The 15,595-nt window shown below is 47.1% G+C and overlaps 1 protein-coding gene across 1 annotated transcript in view; it reads left to right on the top strand.

Moving 5' to 3' along the window:
- The window catches only part of LOC109826649, a 48,911-nt gene that overhangs the window by 1,027 nt on the left and 32,289 nt on the right, over window positions 1–15,595 (top strand). The gene's annotated exons all lie outside the window — the stretch shown is intronic.

Genomic DNA, 15,595 nt, shown 5'->3' with positions numbered 1-15,595 from the left:
AGTTTAAACTCTTAAGGCGTTGGAGTTAGGAGGACTAGTTTATACTCGTATACTCATGAGAGTTTTGCCGGGTTATCCTTAAGAATATTATAAATGATTGTAGGCGTATAAAATTGCTTATAGGTCCCTTAGCATAGCTCGGCACAAACCGACGAACCAACGAGGCGACGAGGTTGACGAATCGCACGCAAGCAACGAAATACATCCATTCGCGTGCGGAATCAAGCCAACCGTTCGGGAAGTCAACGAGTCATCCAAACAAGAGCGGACTCGGATGAATCACGACCGAATCAAGATCGGTTTCGGACTCGAACTCAGAAGTGGATTTACTACCAAATCAGGAATCAGATTTACTGCCAAATCAGAGTCTAAGTCAACCGAAAAAAACAATGGATACAGGACAAAACGACAAAACCCAAACGCCTAAGGGGGCACGGCCAAGGCCGAGCCACCCGTGGGTGGCTCGGCCCAGTGCCGGCCACCCATAGGTGGCTGACCCAGATCTGTGCGCGGGCACAGTTCAGAGAGCCTATAAATAGGCTCCCCTTTGTTCATTTGAAAAGGTCGGAACTTTGAGAGCCGAAACTCTGCCGAATTGAAGATCGAGCTTGGAGTTTTGAAGACTTGAGGACTTGAAGATTCAGATCTGATTCTGAGAGCCGAAACTCTGCCGAATTGAAGATCGAGCTTGGAGTTTTGAAGACTTGAGGACTTAAACATTCAGATCTGGTTCTCGGCGAGCGTCCACGTCACAAAAGGCAGGAGTTCGAGAGAGGTAAAGATCAGATCTGAGATCTACACGAGATCATACTCCGGATCAAAGCTTGGCCTTTGATCCCGAGAACTAAGGGCGATTATTTCCTTGGTGAATTAATCCCCCCCGGCTATTATTTCCTTCGCGAAATAATACCCATCAAATCGTGTAGATCCGACCGGATCTAGATCGCGCGGTGGTCCACGGATTAACCCCGGCGTCTTTTTCTTTGATTTCGTTATAACCGGATCTAAAAAAGACCGGATCTTTTGTAACCAAAAAGCAATTACTTGAGATAACAATGAATTCAATGAAGGCAATTTTTACCGCGAACAATCTGGCGACCATAGTGGGATCCACCGATCTCGCTGTCGAGATCGTCACGTCGCAGCCGCGGATCTCAATCCCGGTCGTGGAGGAGGTCGAGTACGAATTCGACCAGGCCAAGTTCGAGGAGTATCTCTCATCCTCGTCCGGATCTACCTCCCCCCGCAAGTCCAAGAAGCTCTCCTCCAGGAGAAAAGCTCGTTGGTTCGAAGAAGTTGCCAACGAAGCTCTCACCCCGGCTGACGCCAAAGTCGCGTCGGGTGAAGTTCCACCGCCCTCCAATGAGGTCAAACCTATCCGTGCCGATGCCTCTACTATTCAGGGCGTTGTGACTCTCTCAAAGAGAGCCCGCCAGAGGCGACGTCCAGCCTCAACAACTGAAGAATGGTGGTTCCTCCAAGCCGCCGACGAACGAATGGATCCGGGTCAAACGGAACCGTTCGACACTCGAAGAGCGAATTCACAAACGCCGCGCATTGCTTGCACAAGCAAAAATTCTTGTGCAAAAGGCTGAGAAATTGAGGGAAGAAAAAGTGGCCAAAAAGCCGCCATCAACCCGCCAAGTGTGGAGGCCGAAGCAGCCTCCAACCAAAGTTCAACCTCCGGTGAATCAACCAAAGTCGCCGGTAATCCCAATAGTTTCTACGGGAGATCATGCAGAGTCATCCCGAAAAAAGAAGCCAGTTTTGGAGTGTCTCGGTCCACTTCCCGATGAGCGAGTCAAGGCTCCAGTTCAAGAGCGTTTGGGCTCGATAAAGAAGCCCCGAACGACGCAACATGCTGAGGGTCGTCGTTACCCTCAACATGACAAAGAGACCAGGGCAGCTACGCGCACCAACTTGCGCATTGAAGTCCAGGAGCCCACCGAGAACTCACGCTCAAAAAGGCATGTTTCGAGGCGCGTGACTTTCGAAGGCCCTAAGAAAGCGATTCCCCCTCAGAAGGAAACGTTATCGTCTGATGACGATAGCGTTATACCTGAGAAGTCGTGCCAACACACGATAGGTTACTCCGATCGTCAAGCAGACGAGTTGTATTATCGTGCTGGGGGTACGAATAAAACCAGGAAAAGGGGTCCCAGAGAACAGGAAACTCAGTGTCCCTGTTCCAAACTCATTCGGGCAGTATTGTCTGAATACAGCTGCATCAAGGCGGTCCCCGAACGAGTTTTGGTTTTCAAAAGGCTTAGTACTGAAACGCCAAAACCAAGGCCTAGGCGTTTCCGACGAAGAAGAACGGTGGTTGAAGATGGAGAATTTCCGACGCCAAAACCAAGGCCTAGGCGTTTCCGACGAAGAAGAACGGTGGTTGAAGATGGAGAATTTCCGAGTATCACCACCAACATGACCAGCAGAGGGACATCGGCGCGAGATAATCTCGAGTTAATTCTGAAAGCATCCCAGCCTAGAACCTGTCTGCAGTCCAGAACCATCAAGCGAACAACCTATGGTAGGGTTCGGACAAGACTCCCTTCAGAAGATGAAGAATCTGATGCCGGCTCCGCGATTGCATCAGATAATACGGTATCCAGCGAGGGACAACCCCGCGAGGCACTTATGATAAGTGCGGAGCAAGTGGCCAAAATGCTGGAAGATGCCTTAGCTAAGCAACAGGAAACCTTCAGGTTCGAAATGCAGATGGCCATGCAAAACATGAGAGAAATGCATGACCAACAAATCCAGGCATTGACGAACCAGCAAGGCGAGCCAAGTCGTCGTAACCCGGTTAATCTGGAAGACGAAGACACTAATGCGAATGAGACGCATAATGCCAATAATCCTCCCGTCAATGAGGGGGTGGTAACGAGAATGTCAATGCAGACTCAGGTGAAAACTTGAAGATTAAAAGTCTCGAGAGCAAAATCAATATGTTGATTTCTGCTCAAGAAATGAAGAAAACGGGCATTCCTTGTCCATACCCAAGAGAGTGGGAATCAATCCCATATCCGGCGAAGTTCAACTTAATTAACTTCACGCCGTTTAATGGGATGGGTTCCCCCACTCAACATTTGATTTACTTCAAATCGCACTTGGGGGTAATCTCCGGTAATGCACCTGGGGGTTATCTCTGGCAATGAGCCTCTGATGGTACGGTCCTTCGTTGGCACTCTGCGTGGAGCCGCCTTCGATTGGTATCGCCACCTCAAGCCAGGTAACGTGAATAGCTGGGACGACATGGAGACCAAATTCCTCGCCAACTTCTTCGACGATGACACAGAGATATCCATTGGGTCGTTGCTTGATGAGAAATAGAAAGACGGGGAATTGGTCGACACCTTCGTCAAGAGGTTCCGGAACAAGGCGATGAACTGCCGGGACCCGATCACCGAGGAATTCATCCTCCAGACGTGCCACAACAACCTCGCACTGGACGTGTTGGAAGCAATGGGGACAGCACCGTCCAAGACATGGAAGGATCTGAAGGTCCGAGGAGAGCAGGCCGAGCGATTCATCAGAAGAAAGAAGGCGGAGAGAGGCCAACAGGCGAATAATGCTCCACAACAGAATTTCGTCCCACGGGGGAAAGGTAAGGCATATGCTAATGTAGTTGATGCTAATCAAACCTTTCAATTGCAACCTCAGCAACAACAATAGCGGCAGCAGCAACGAGCGCCACAACAATCACAACCACAATGGCAACAACGGCCTCAGAAGCAGAAGTCTTCAGAGTCAAGATTTCCCAAAGTGTACTCCTTCAAAGATGATGAAGTTCCCGGCATCTTTAAGTACTTGTTGGAGAACAATAAAATTCAGCTGCCAGCGACTGTGGATCAAGAAGGGGCTAGCAAAGTGACGGATCCGAGGTATTGTGCATACCATAGAGCGGTCCACCACCCTACGAAGTCATGCTACCACCTTAAGGACAAGATCCAGACGCTAATTGATGTAAGCGTCATAACCCCGAAGCCGTCCAAGAATGTTGGAGCAAACGTGGTTTCAATCAGCTTTGGATCAGTGCCCACAGCGTGGTTTGAACCAAAACACATCACCAAAATGGGAATGAAGATAGTAAACGACGACCCGCATGGACAGCGCCAAAAAGGACTTGTGCCACATACAGCCCCAAACGGCGAAATCCTCTGGGTTCACCCCGACCTGATTGAAGATGAACAATGGGCCGGATCATCATCCAAGAAGAAGTCCAAAGGGAAAGGAAAGTCTTGCTGCGGAGTCTCTGCTATCCCAGGAGAAGATGACGAAAGAATCCTAGCTTTCTCGCTCTCTGAAGAAGAACAAGAAGTTTTTGCGACTCGAAGCGGAAATGAGTATCACTACAACTATCCACCACCTAGTGAGCAGGGGGTGAATAAACGGGGACCATCCAAAACTCTCACGGAGATGGGGGTGATTACAAGTCCTACACCGGGCGAAGAAGCTCGACGACAGCCGGTGAATAAACCGAAAGAGAAGAATCCCCAGGAGGTGCAGAATCCGAAGCAGTCTCGTTTCAGTCGCCCGATTGGAAGAGACAAACCGGAAAGCTCGAAGACTCCGCAAGTCTTCGATATAATGGCTCAACTAGCCAATATTCTAGCACGGATAACGCTGTATGAGTTGCTGCGGTTGTCCAAGGAAACCAGGGAGGCCTTACAAGAAGCATTAGCCAATTCAGAGGTGTTCCTGACTCAAGTCAAGCCGGTGCCTGAAGAATCGGAACTGCTGAGTCAACATTGCAATATAGCGACTAAGAATCTTCCCTGCATTACTTTCACCAAAGAGGATATGCAGACGAAGAATTCGAACCATGATCGGCCCCTATATTTCATAGTATACATCGGCTCCAGCGAAGTCAACCGGATCCAAGTGGATCCGGGTTCCGCTGTGAGCATTATGCCGCTTCGCCTTATGCATAACCTTGGTATTCCAGTCAGCAAGTTGGCGTCCACAGGTACGGCCATTTACGGATTCAACACCAGCGGGTCAAGGCCTTTAGGAAAGATCTGGATAAAGTGCCAAATGGGTGATCTGAAGACGGAGGTCACGTGTTACGTGATTGATGCTGGCCTTGGATCCATAGTAACGTTATAATTCCCTCCACTCTCCATCAGTGTTTGAAATATGTCGACGCTGATAATAAGGTTAGGACGGTGGTCGCGGATAAGCAACCATTCAAAGGGTATGAGAATTATTTCACTGATTCTCTCCTTTATGGTAACGAGTCCGATACGGAACCATCGGTCCAGGGCACGGATAGCGGTGAAGAAGCTGATACTGAAGCCGGATTTGATTACAATGGAGGTTATGTTTTAAACGACATTGTACCCTTTGTAATCAACCTTGACGATGATCAAACGTCAGAGGGCAGTTGTAAGTGGCAACTTGCCAATAATGAAATAAATAACGATTTAGAGTACTCCCTGTCTCTTGATGATGTGATAACAGAGTTGCATGATAATCTTGATTTGTATATGGCTCAATCTATACCTTCCTCCCCTTGAATCACTGGGGGTGGTGGAGGTATAACGGCTGGAGGTGTATCGACTGGTGTAGTTGGTCCCACAGCCGGCTCAACAGGATTGGTCTCGACAAAAACTCCTGTTAAATGCAAGTCAGAATTCTCAGAGGCATCACATTATAGCTACATTAGTCAAAATTGGCTAGTCCTATAATCAATTTGGGAGGAGACATATACCTTCGAAAGAATCATCCTTAAGATTCTTATTGAATGTGGGCTCGGAAAGCGGTATAGGTACCAAAAGGGAGACCAGAGGATTATTATAAATACGGGCGAGGCTTAGGCTATGTTTCCTCGTCTGATGATGAATGTGGTTGGCAAATCATCGATCAAATTGCTAACAAAACTAAGAACGGATACTCTTCTGATTCTTCAGCTGGGAACTCCGACACAAGTCTAGGGGAGGCATTCAAAGCCCTAATGGTAGACATGGCTACAGCTGACCCGTCTACAATGGAGGACGATGATCAAATGCCAACATGGGAAGACCCGTGGGTTCATCACCTGAATATGTGGAGAAATCTGACGTAAAAGAATATAAGTACCAAAGAAGAATAAAGAGACTACAACCAACAGAAATGAGCTACCCCTTATGGATGCGTTAGCCTCTTTATTCCCAAAATCCTCATATGCCTCTTTCAGGTTATCTGAAGAAGCAAGATGTACAGAGATGATTAGAGGATACACAAATTCTTTTGTATACCATCTAAAAGATACATTGTCAATAGTAGATGTACCTGGATCCGTGGAATCAGGTCCTACATTGCTATCTTCCCTAAAGTCGGCAGCTTCTGCAGGTTTTTCTACCTGGTAAGGTGGACGAGGCCAACCCAAAGCCTATATTCATCAGCGATAGTCTTCCCCCAAATGAGAAGGAGGAGTTAATTACTCTCATCAGGGAGTATATTGACGTCTTTGCTTGGAACTATGAAGATATGCCAGGGATCGACCCCAATGTGGCGATGCACCGCCTCGATATCAAGCCGGATGCCAAACCTGTCCTATCAGCACGGACAGTAGTCGAAGGTCTTGCCCGGGCAAAAGGACGGAATTCCTCTTCACTGTTTGTCGCTGTCCCTGAAATATCAGATAGTGGTCAGGACTGACAATTCGAAAATGCAGAAAGAAAAGATGGGTGACTAACCTCACTCGAAATATGCCTCGTAGTCTTCAGGATCTCCGCCTGAAGCCTCTCCAGCAGAACTAAAGGCCCTATGACCTTCTGCATCAAGTCGGCGGGTCTTGCCCCGCGCCCTCTGTGACCGAGCACCGTCTCGAATCACATGAGAATCAATCTGAGAGGCTTCTTCGGCCACCAACTCTTCAATAGGCTTCACAGGGACAGTCTTATTAGCGGTCTAAAGAATGCAGGCGCCACATACCAACGAGCGATGACTAAGATTTTCCAAGGACATCTCAGGAAAACAGTCGAGTGCTACGTTGATGATTTGGTTGTGAAAAGTCGCAACAAAGAAGATCACATCAAGGACTTGAAGATGATGTTCGATCTCATGCGAAGTCATCAATTGAAGATGAACCCTACTAAATCCTTCCTCGGAATGTCTAGTGGAAAATTCCTTGGATTCGTCGTCACTACTAAAGGTATACATATCGATCCTGACAAGGTGAAGGCGATACACGAACAGCAATCTCCTAGAAATCTGAGAGAGCTCAGGGGATTGCAAGGGCGGCTAGCTTACATCCGGCGGTTCATCTCAAACCTTTCTGGGAAATGCCAACCATTCTCTAAGCTAAACAAGAAAGGGGTGTCATTCATCTGGGACGACGCCTGCCAAAAAGCATTCGAAGATATCAAAACGTATCTGGCGAATCCTCCTGTTCTCGTTGCACCGAAATCGGGTAAACCGTTCTTGATTTACATCAAGGCGATGAACCAGTCAATAAGTGCTTTACTAGCACAAGACGACGATAACGGTCACGAACAGGCAATTTATTACCTAAGTCGAACCTTGATAGGCGCCGAGTCTCGATATCCGATGATTGAGAAGGAATGCCTTGCATTGGTATTCGCAATGCAAAAGATGCGATGATAATGGTCACGAACAGGCAGTCTATTACCTAAGTCGGACCTTGATAGGCGCGGAGTCTCGATATCCGATGATTGAGAAAGAATGCCTCGCATTGGTATTCGCGATGCAAAAGATGCGGTATTACTTGGTTGGACAGACGATTTACGTCATTTCCAATGTTAATCCAGTACGGGTGTATATGACGCAACCAGCCTCTATGAATTGGCGGTTAGCGAAATGGGCTCTTCTCTTGTCCCAATATGATTTGCACTTCAAGCAACAGAAGTCGATCAAAGAACAAGTGATTTGCGATCTTTTGGCGGCAAACCCGACCACAGATACGGCAGAAGTATATGATGACTTACCGGATGAAACCCACGAGGTTAACACGACATCGCACCAACAAGTATGGCAATTATATTTTGATGGTGCTTCGAGGGCAGTTAATAGGGTAATAGCCCCAGGAGGTTCTATAGTTTCCTCCGGGGTTGGGGTTGTCTTAATCTCCCCGGGAAAGCATGTGATGCCTCGAGCTTATTCATTGACTAGTCCGTGCTCTAATAACGTAGCCGAGTACAACGCGCTTCTCATTGGACTCAGTTTCGCTAAGGAGCTGGGGGTCGAATATCTCGAAGCCTTTGGGGATTCTCAATTGATAGTCAACCAAGTCCGTGGAGAGTATGAAGTCAGAAACCAAGACCTGATCCCGTACCACCAGGAGGCCATCAAAATGGCAGAATCTTTTGAAGAATTCTTCATTGAATATATCCCCCATCTCCAGAACGCTTATGCGGATGCACTGGCAGCACTAGCGGTTTCACTTGCGCAGCCTCCCGAAACTGAGCTGTTAGTCACAGTAAGGACGCATCAACTCTGCATACCCATATACGATATAGATATTGAAGAGGAAGATGATGTAAACATAAACGTCAAGGAGGTGAATTCAACTCAAATTGTGTCTGAGTCCCGAGATTGGCGTTTTCCCATCATTGACTACGTCCAGTATGGTATTTTGCCAGAGGATGTAAAAGAAAGAGAATCAATCCGCCAAAGAGCGCCAAGATTCTTCTATAATGCCGAGACCCATACGTTATACCGTAGAGGGTACGATGGTTTATTACTCCGATGCCTTTCGAACAAAGAAGCAGAAGAAGTTCTTAAGGTAGCGCACGAAGGAGAATGTGGTGCGCATCAGCCTGGTCCCAAACTATATGATCGCATAAGGAGAATGGGATATTTTTGGCCAACAATGGTTCGCGACGCAATCGAATACGCCCGAGAGTGTCAAGCTTGTCAAATACATGCGAATTATATGCATCAGCCACCAGAACAGTTGCACACGTCAACCACGTCATGGCCGTTCGAGACATGGGGTATGGACATTGTCGGTCCTATTTTTCCCCCTTCAGTCAAAGGCGATCGATTCATCCTCGCAATCACAGATTACTTTTCAAAGTGGGCTGAAGCAATTCCGCTTAGAGAAGTGAAGACGAACAACATCATCAATTTTATCAAGCATCATGTCATATACCGACACGGCGTGCCAAGACGGATCATTCATGACAACGGTCCACAGTTCATAAGCAACGCCTTCATCAGGTTTTGTGACAAGTTCAAAATTGAAGATATTTCGTCAACAGCTTACTATCCCGCCGCGAATGGATTAGCTGAGGCGTTCAACAAGACGATCATTAAGATCTTGTCAAAGCTTGTGAAGACCAATAAACGAGACTGGGACGATAAACTCGGTGAAGCACTCTGGGCTTATCGCACCACCATACGCACACCTACAGGGGCCACCCCATATTCGTTGGTATACGGATGTGAGGCCGTGCTACCTTTGGAGATTCAAATCCCGTCGCTTCGGATCGCTCTCGCAACTGAGATGACGACAGAAGAACAGCATCAAAAACGTCTCGAAGAACTCGAGAGGTTGGATGAAAAGCGCTTGGAGGCTCAACAACAAATTGAGTTATATCAAGCCAGAATATCTAGGGCTTTTAACAAGAGAGTCCGACAGAGAAGCTTCAAGGAGGGAGATCTGGTCCTCGCTGCTCGCCGACCGATAATCCTCACCTCCAAGAAGAAAGGTAAATTCGAACCCAAATGGGAAGGATCGTTTGTGATAGACACAGTCTACTCAAACGGTGCATATCGCCTGATTACTCAAGAAGGCACCAGGCAATTAATACCAATAAATGGGAAGTTCCTGAAAAAGTACTATCCCTAGTACATTCAGGATAACCCATTTACCGGGAAGTTCCTTGAAGAATATTACACTTAATATTCTTATAAAATTCTTCCTTCCTTTTTTCCGGGTTTGCCTTCACCCTAAAAGAAGACCGGGAAACAGAATATAAAATTCTTCCTTTCCCGTACTGATCTTTTCCAAAATTTGTCAATATAGGATTCATCCTAGGAAGTTTATCCCGAATCCTAAGCAGGGATAAGTCTGCGCCTAACACGCGCTTCCAGTTTAGTCTTTTTCCGTAGAAAAAGATACCAGAGTTCGATTCTGGGGTATTCTATCCTGAAACATAAGCAGGGATAAGTCTGCGCTTAACCCGCGCTGCCGGTTAGTTCTTAACCGTTAAAAAAGAACACCCGTTCACATATTCAACATTGTGGCAGGTTGTTATTAATAACACCAAAATCCATGCCTTACACGCATGGGGAATTTCATCCTGAATCCTAAGAAAGGATATGCCGACGCCTAACACGCGTCGCCGGTTTAGTCTTTCTCCTTGGAAAAAGACACCAGAGTTCGATTCTGGGGTATTTTATCCCGAAACCTAAGTAGGGATAAGTCAGCGTCTAAAACACGTTGCTGGGCAGCCTATTCCCATAACAATGGCGAAGTCTACGTATTCAAAGTTGTAGCATCAAGTCTAAGGGAGTTCATTTCTTTAGCACAACGTTACATGCGGAACGGATTTAGACAATTCGCATGCTAGCCCGATTCAAACGGTAATCGGTAAAGGCTTATCAAACCCGTTAAAGGCTGGGGGTTAGCCAAAAATCCTAAAGCCAACACCTAACACGTGTCGCCGGGTAGTCTATTCCCAAAACAATGGCGAAGTCTATGTATTCAATATCATAGCACAAAGTCTCAGAGAATTTACTCTCTTAGCACAACGTGATATGCGGAACGGATTTAGACAATCCGCATGCTAGCCCGACTCAAACGGTAGTCGGTAAAGGCTAATCAAATCCGTTGAGGGCTGAGGGTTTGCCAAAAATCCTAAAAGTATTATGGTCAATCATTTCAAACGGAATGAGGAATCATAATAAAGATAAAAACAAAAACCAGTTCCACTAAAAGGATCAAAAGTCAAAACATTCAGCAAATGAAATCATACATCAAGAACATGGCCAAAAATCTGCTGATTAAGCTTAGACAGCTTTTCATCATAAGCTTGCCTCAGCTCAGCTCTGATGGACTCCTCGGTGGTGGCTAAGGTCTTCGCAGCGACCTCCTCCGTCTCGGTCAGCTTCTGCTTCAAAGATTTCAACTCCTCAGATAAAGCAGTGTGGGCTTGCTGATCCTGTATCTTCGTCATCTGAAGAATACTCAAAGTCTCCTCTTTCTCACGGAGTTCTCTTCGGAGCTGGTCTATCTGGGTCTCACAAGAAGCAATGGAAGAATCAAGCTCGTCGAGTGAGGATGACCTAATAGCAAGGTTACCCTCAACTCGATCTACCCGGTCCCGCTGCACCTGAATGTCGAACTCAGCAAGAAACCTTGTATCGCGCCATGTCTGTAAGTGAGTATCCAACTCGGCAGCGATAAATGAAGAGGCACCTGCATCCCGGAGCTCACGAACGTCTGAAGCTCATGCTCTAGGCAATCAAGATCATCAACGATAGCCTTCGCTAGATCCGGATATCCTGCATCCCTTATGGAATTTATCTTAGAATCAAGGAATGGTTTAAACTGATGAAGGAAAAATCCGCCGTGGAAGAGCTTGCCAATCATAGCATTCACGAAGGAAAATAAAGAGCGGACTTCTATGCAAATGATGATCTTCTCTGGGTCGCTGTCCGATAATAACTCCTTCACAAGGACGTGAAGCCGAGAAGAAAGCCCTATGCAAAAAGGACTGTCAGAAACCTTAAAAGAGGAAATAAATGACATTTCTCAGTTGCCCAATCTATACCTTCTTCCCCTTGAGTCACTGGGGGTGGTGGAGGTGTAACGGCTGGGGGTGTATCAACTGGTGTAGTTGGTCCCACAGCCGGCTCAACAGGATCAGTCTCGACAAAAGCTCCTGTCAAATACAAAATAGAATTCTCAGATGCATCATATTATAGTTGCATTAGTCAAAAATTGACTGGTCCTATAATTAACTTGAGAAGAGCTACGTACCTTCAGAAAAACCATCCTCGGGATTCTTAGGGAGCGTAGACTCAGGAAATACATCTCCAGGCAACTGGTCATCAATTTGAGGAGAACCATACATAAAGTGGAGCATAGGAGTGTCCACAAGCAAGCCTTCCTCGTCAAAATCATCAGTCGAGAAATCTGACACAAGAGAATATAAGTACGAAAGGAGAATAAAGAGACTACGACCAATAGAAATGAGTTACCTCTTATGGGTGCGTCAGCCTCTCTATTCCCAAGATCCACGTTTGCCTCCTGCAAATTATCTAAAAGAGCAAGAAGTATAGAGACAATTAGGGAATGCACAAATTCCAACTCATTCAACTCCTTTGTGTATTGTTAATGGTAGATGTACCTGGATTCATCGAACCGGGTCCTACATTGACGGTCTCCCTAATGTCACCAACTTCTGCAGGCCTTTCTACCTGGTGCGGTGAGTCGGGCTCACCAGAAGATGTAGAATCGTGAAAAATAGGATCAGGACTCATCTCGCTCTCCCCACGCTCTCCTATATAGAGATGGAAAAGCATGAGTCAAAGTTCTGAATAATTAAGAGGTTGGTCTATAGGGCAGATATTACCTCCATCACTGGCAGGATCGTCGCCGGCCAAATCCATATCAGATGCTCGCGAAGCTACACGCGGCTTGCGGGCTAATCTCTTCCGCCTAGCAGCAGGGACAATAATCGAAGGTCTCGCCTGGGGAGAAGGACGGAACTCTTCTTCTTGGTCAGCTGTGGTCCCTGAAACATCAAACCATTTGTCAGGCTTAATACTTCTGGAAGATAAAAGGAAAGAGTAAGAAACTGACCTCGTTCAGAATAGCCCTCGTGGTCTTCAAGATCTCCGCCTGAAGCTTCATTAGCAGAATGAAAGATCTTTTTTCCCTCTTCGTCGATATGACGGGTCTTGTGCCGTGCCCTTTGTGATCGAGCATTTTCCCAAATCATACGAGAATCAGCCTGAGAAGCCTCCTCAGCCTCTAGCTCTGCAATCGGCTTCACAGGAATAGTTTTATTGGCTGCTAACAACCACTTGCAGCTTAAGAAAGTGAGGTTCAACTGCCGCTCAGAACTCGGGAGACTGAACTTAGCACCAGTACAGCCCGTCACGGTCCACAACCATGCACGAAGACCGTCCACCAAACCGCCGTGGGTCCGAAGCTGCTGACACGGATTCCCGACATAAAGCTGATCATAGCCAAACTGGCGAGCGAATCGGCAGGGTAGGTATGGCTCTATGAAACACTGATTCCTCACCCGGAAAGTCAGATAACCCGGCCTGATGTTCACCAGCCAGTTAAAGCAGCCGACGTCTAAATGAGTTCGATACCCCCTCGGCTTTTCCTCATCAATCAGACACTCGCCGTATCGGCCGGAGAACTGTGGAAAGCAAGTGGAAAACGCCCAACACTTGAGGACCTATAGCTGCTGTCTGACGTCAGGGAATCCTCGCCCCTCCCACTTGCCGTTCTCAAACAACTGTAGTAGGGGAGCGGAGGGGTATGTGGCATACGGTACTGACATCATATCAGAATGATGAAGGACGAACCAAGCCATCAAATAAGTGTACGGAAGCTCCACCTTAATGGTTGGAATCTGAGTCGGTGGTTCACTTTCCTTCCGTGTAAAAGCACTAGAAATCTGTCGAAGCCCTCGATGAATGTTAGCCACCATCACCGGAAGAAGCGAAAGTTCCTTTTTGTAGGCAAGCTGAACCACTGGGTAGAGCACCTCCAATGGCAAGATATCACTAGACTGATATGGGACCACGCATTTCTTTAACCAGATAGCGAGGTAACAACCTGCGAGAAGGGTCATCGGTCGAATCGGCGCGGTCGCATGCCACAAGAATGATTTGAACTTGGTCCCTGTAGGAAAACCACTCTCAGGACTGCTAATGGTATAGGAATGAGCATCAACCTTCTTCAGTAGACTATTAACCCCTGAAGGAGTGAGTGGTGCCAGCTCACAAATAGCCTCGCCAGAATTGCTCTCTAGATTCCTGAACAAATAAGAAGCAAACTGTTTCTGGCTCACATGGGATTTAGCCCTTTTCGCTAAAGGTTCAGACTGCGCCAAAGCGATATGATAGTGGCATGTGAGGTTCCATAAAGTCTCATAGCGGTCGGGCATGCGATCCTTCAGCTGACTTAATTCTTGGTTGGAGGGAAAATATTCCTGATACAACATCTGTCCCATGGGCAAACCAGAAATCCTGTGCATCTCATGGAGGGCCAAGCCCAATTCCCCTTGCCGGGTCAGAAAAGTGTTGCGAAGAAATGCTTCGTGCTAACAGGTAAACCATACATGGTGGCACGAACGGCTGCATACAGACCACAAGCGTGCAACTCCTCGCTCCATCGGCTTAAGACGTACTTCGTCATGCGAGTCCACCAAAGCTTGTCCAAAGAATGGACCCAACCATAAAATCTGTGGCGTGTCGCAGGCATCTCCCGTCCTAAAGCAGCGAGGCAGTTCTTCAAAGTAGAAGCAGAGGCAAGAAGCTCGTTGCGCGGCGGTGCATCCAACCCCAATACTCCAGGATGCAATCCAGTGATGTGACTCCTGCTCGAACCAGGAGCTGCCTGATGAGTGATGTAGCCACAGTGAAAGTGAATGCTCTCATGCTCCTCCGTCAAGCGCCACGACATCTCCCGTGTCACAGCCTGACGCCGGAGCTCAGTCAACGAACGATGCCGAGGAATATTCGGCAAATATATGAAACCACTGCCGATTTTATGAAGCCACTGCTCGGCATCAATAAACACTGCATCTGGATCTCTGGCAGAGTCGCCAAATAAAAAGTCGGTCTTCCTGAGAGGCTGAATCGAACTGGCATCCTTCACGAGGGGCGCATCTGTAATCAACTGGCGAAGAGCTCGATATCCACCTTCCTTCACCACTTGGGCAACCTCTGTCGACGTGCCCAAAGCAAACCGGGGAGTGACTGGGATAGGGGAAAAATCTTCGGAAGTCGAATAATACTCGCCACGACGCCCGTACACTGCGTGAGATGAGAACGCCCCAGAAGGATATTCCACTGGAAGCAAAAATTTAAACAGTTGTTAGTCTCAATCATAAAAGGAAGTTGAACTCATCCTACGAATGGGTAAGATAGAGTCACTGCCTTATAAAGGGTGAGACGATTTGGCCACATTATGCACTTATAAGATAGGGTATATCGACTATATATCCCTGCCTTATAAGGCACAATGCAGCGTCAAAACGCCCCCTTTATTGATTTTGAGATATGGTTTTGACCAAGCAAAACATATCTTTAAAGCGTCGATCCTCGCCAAGGAGAATCAAGGCTCTTCCCGATTGCCTCACCAAGGAGAACAAAATGGGGATAAAAAGGACCAATTTGTAAATTTCCAAGAAAAAATGGACTAATTTGTAAATTTCCAAAAATAGCTCACCAGCATAAGAGGGAGGCGCGCCATCAGCCGACGCGGTAGAGGATAGACCTCTCGCAATACGAGACATGGTGACCTGCAAAATAAGTTAAGGGATCAGAACCAGAAAAAAAGTTCCTCTTTTTATTGCAATTAAATCCCTCAGAGCTCCAAATTTTACCCCCTGAAAGAGGAGCTCGAGGCGCCAAATCATAACCCTAACCCTCATATGCAATCCCACAAATTCATATA

Source organism: Asparagus officinalis, chromosome 10, assembly GCF_001876935.1.
Source record: "Asparagus officinalis chromosome 10, Aspof.V1, whole genome shotgun sequence".
Taxonomy (NCBI): domain Eukaryota; kingdom Viridiplantae; phylum Streptophyta; class Magnoliopsida; order Asparagales; family Asparagaceae; genus Asparagus; species Asparagus officinalis.
Note: the sequence above shows the minus strand (reverse complement) of the source record. Positions and strands in the feature narration are given on the sequence as shown.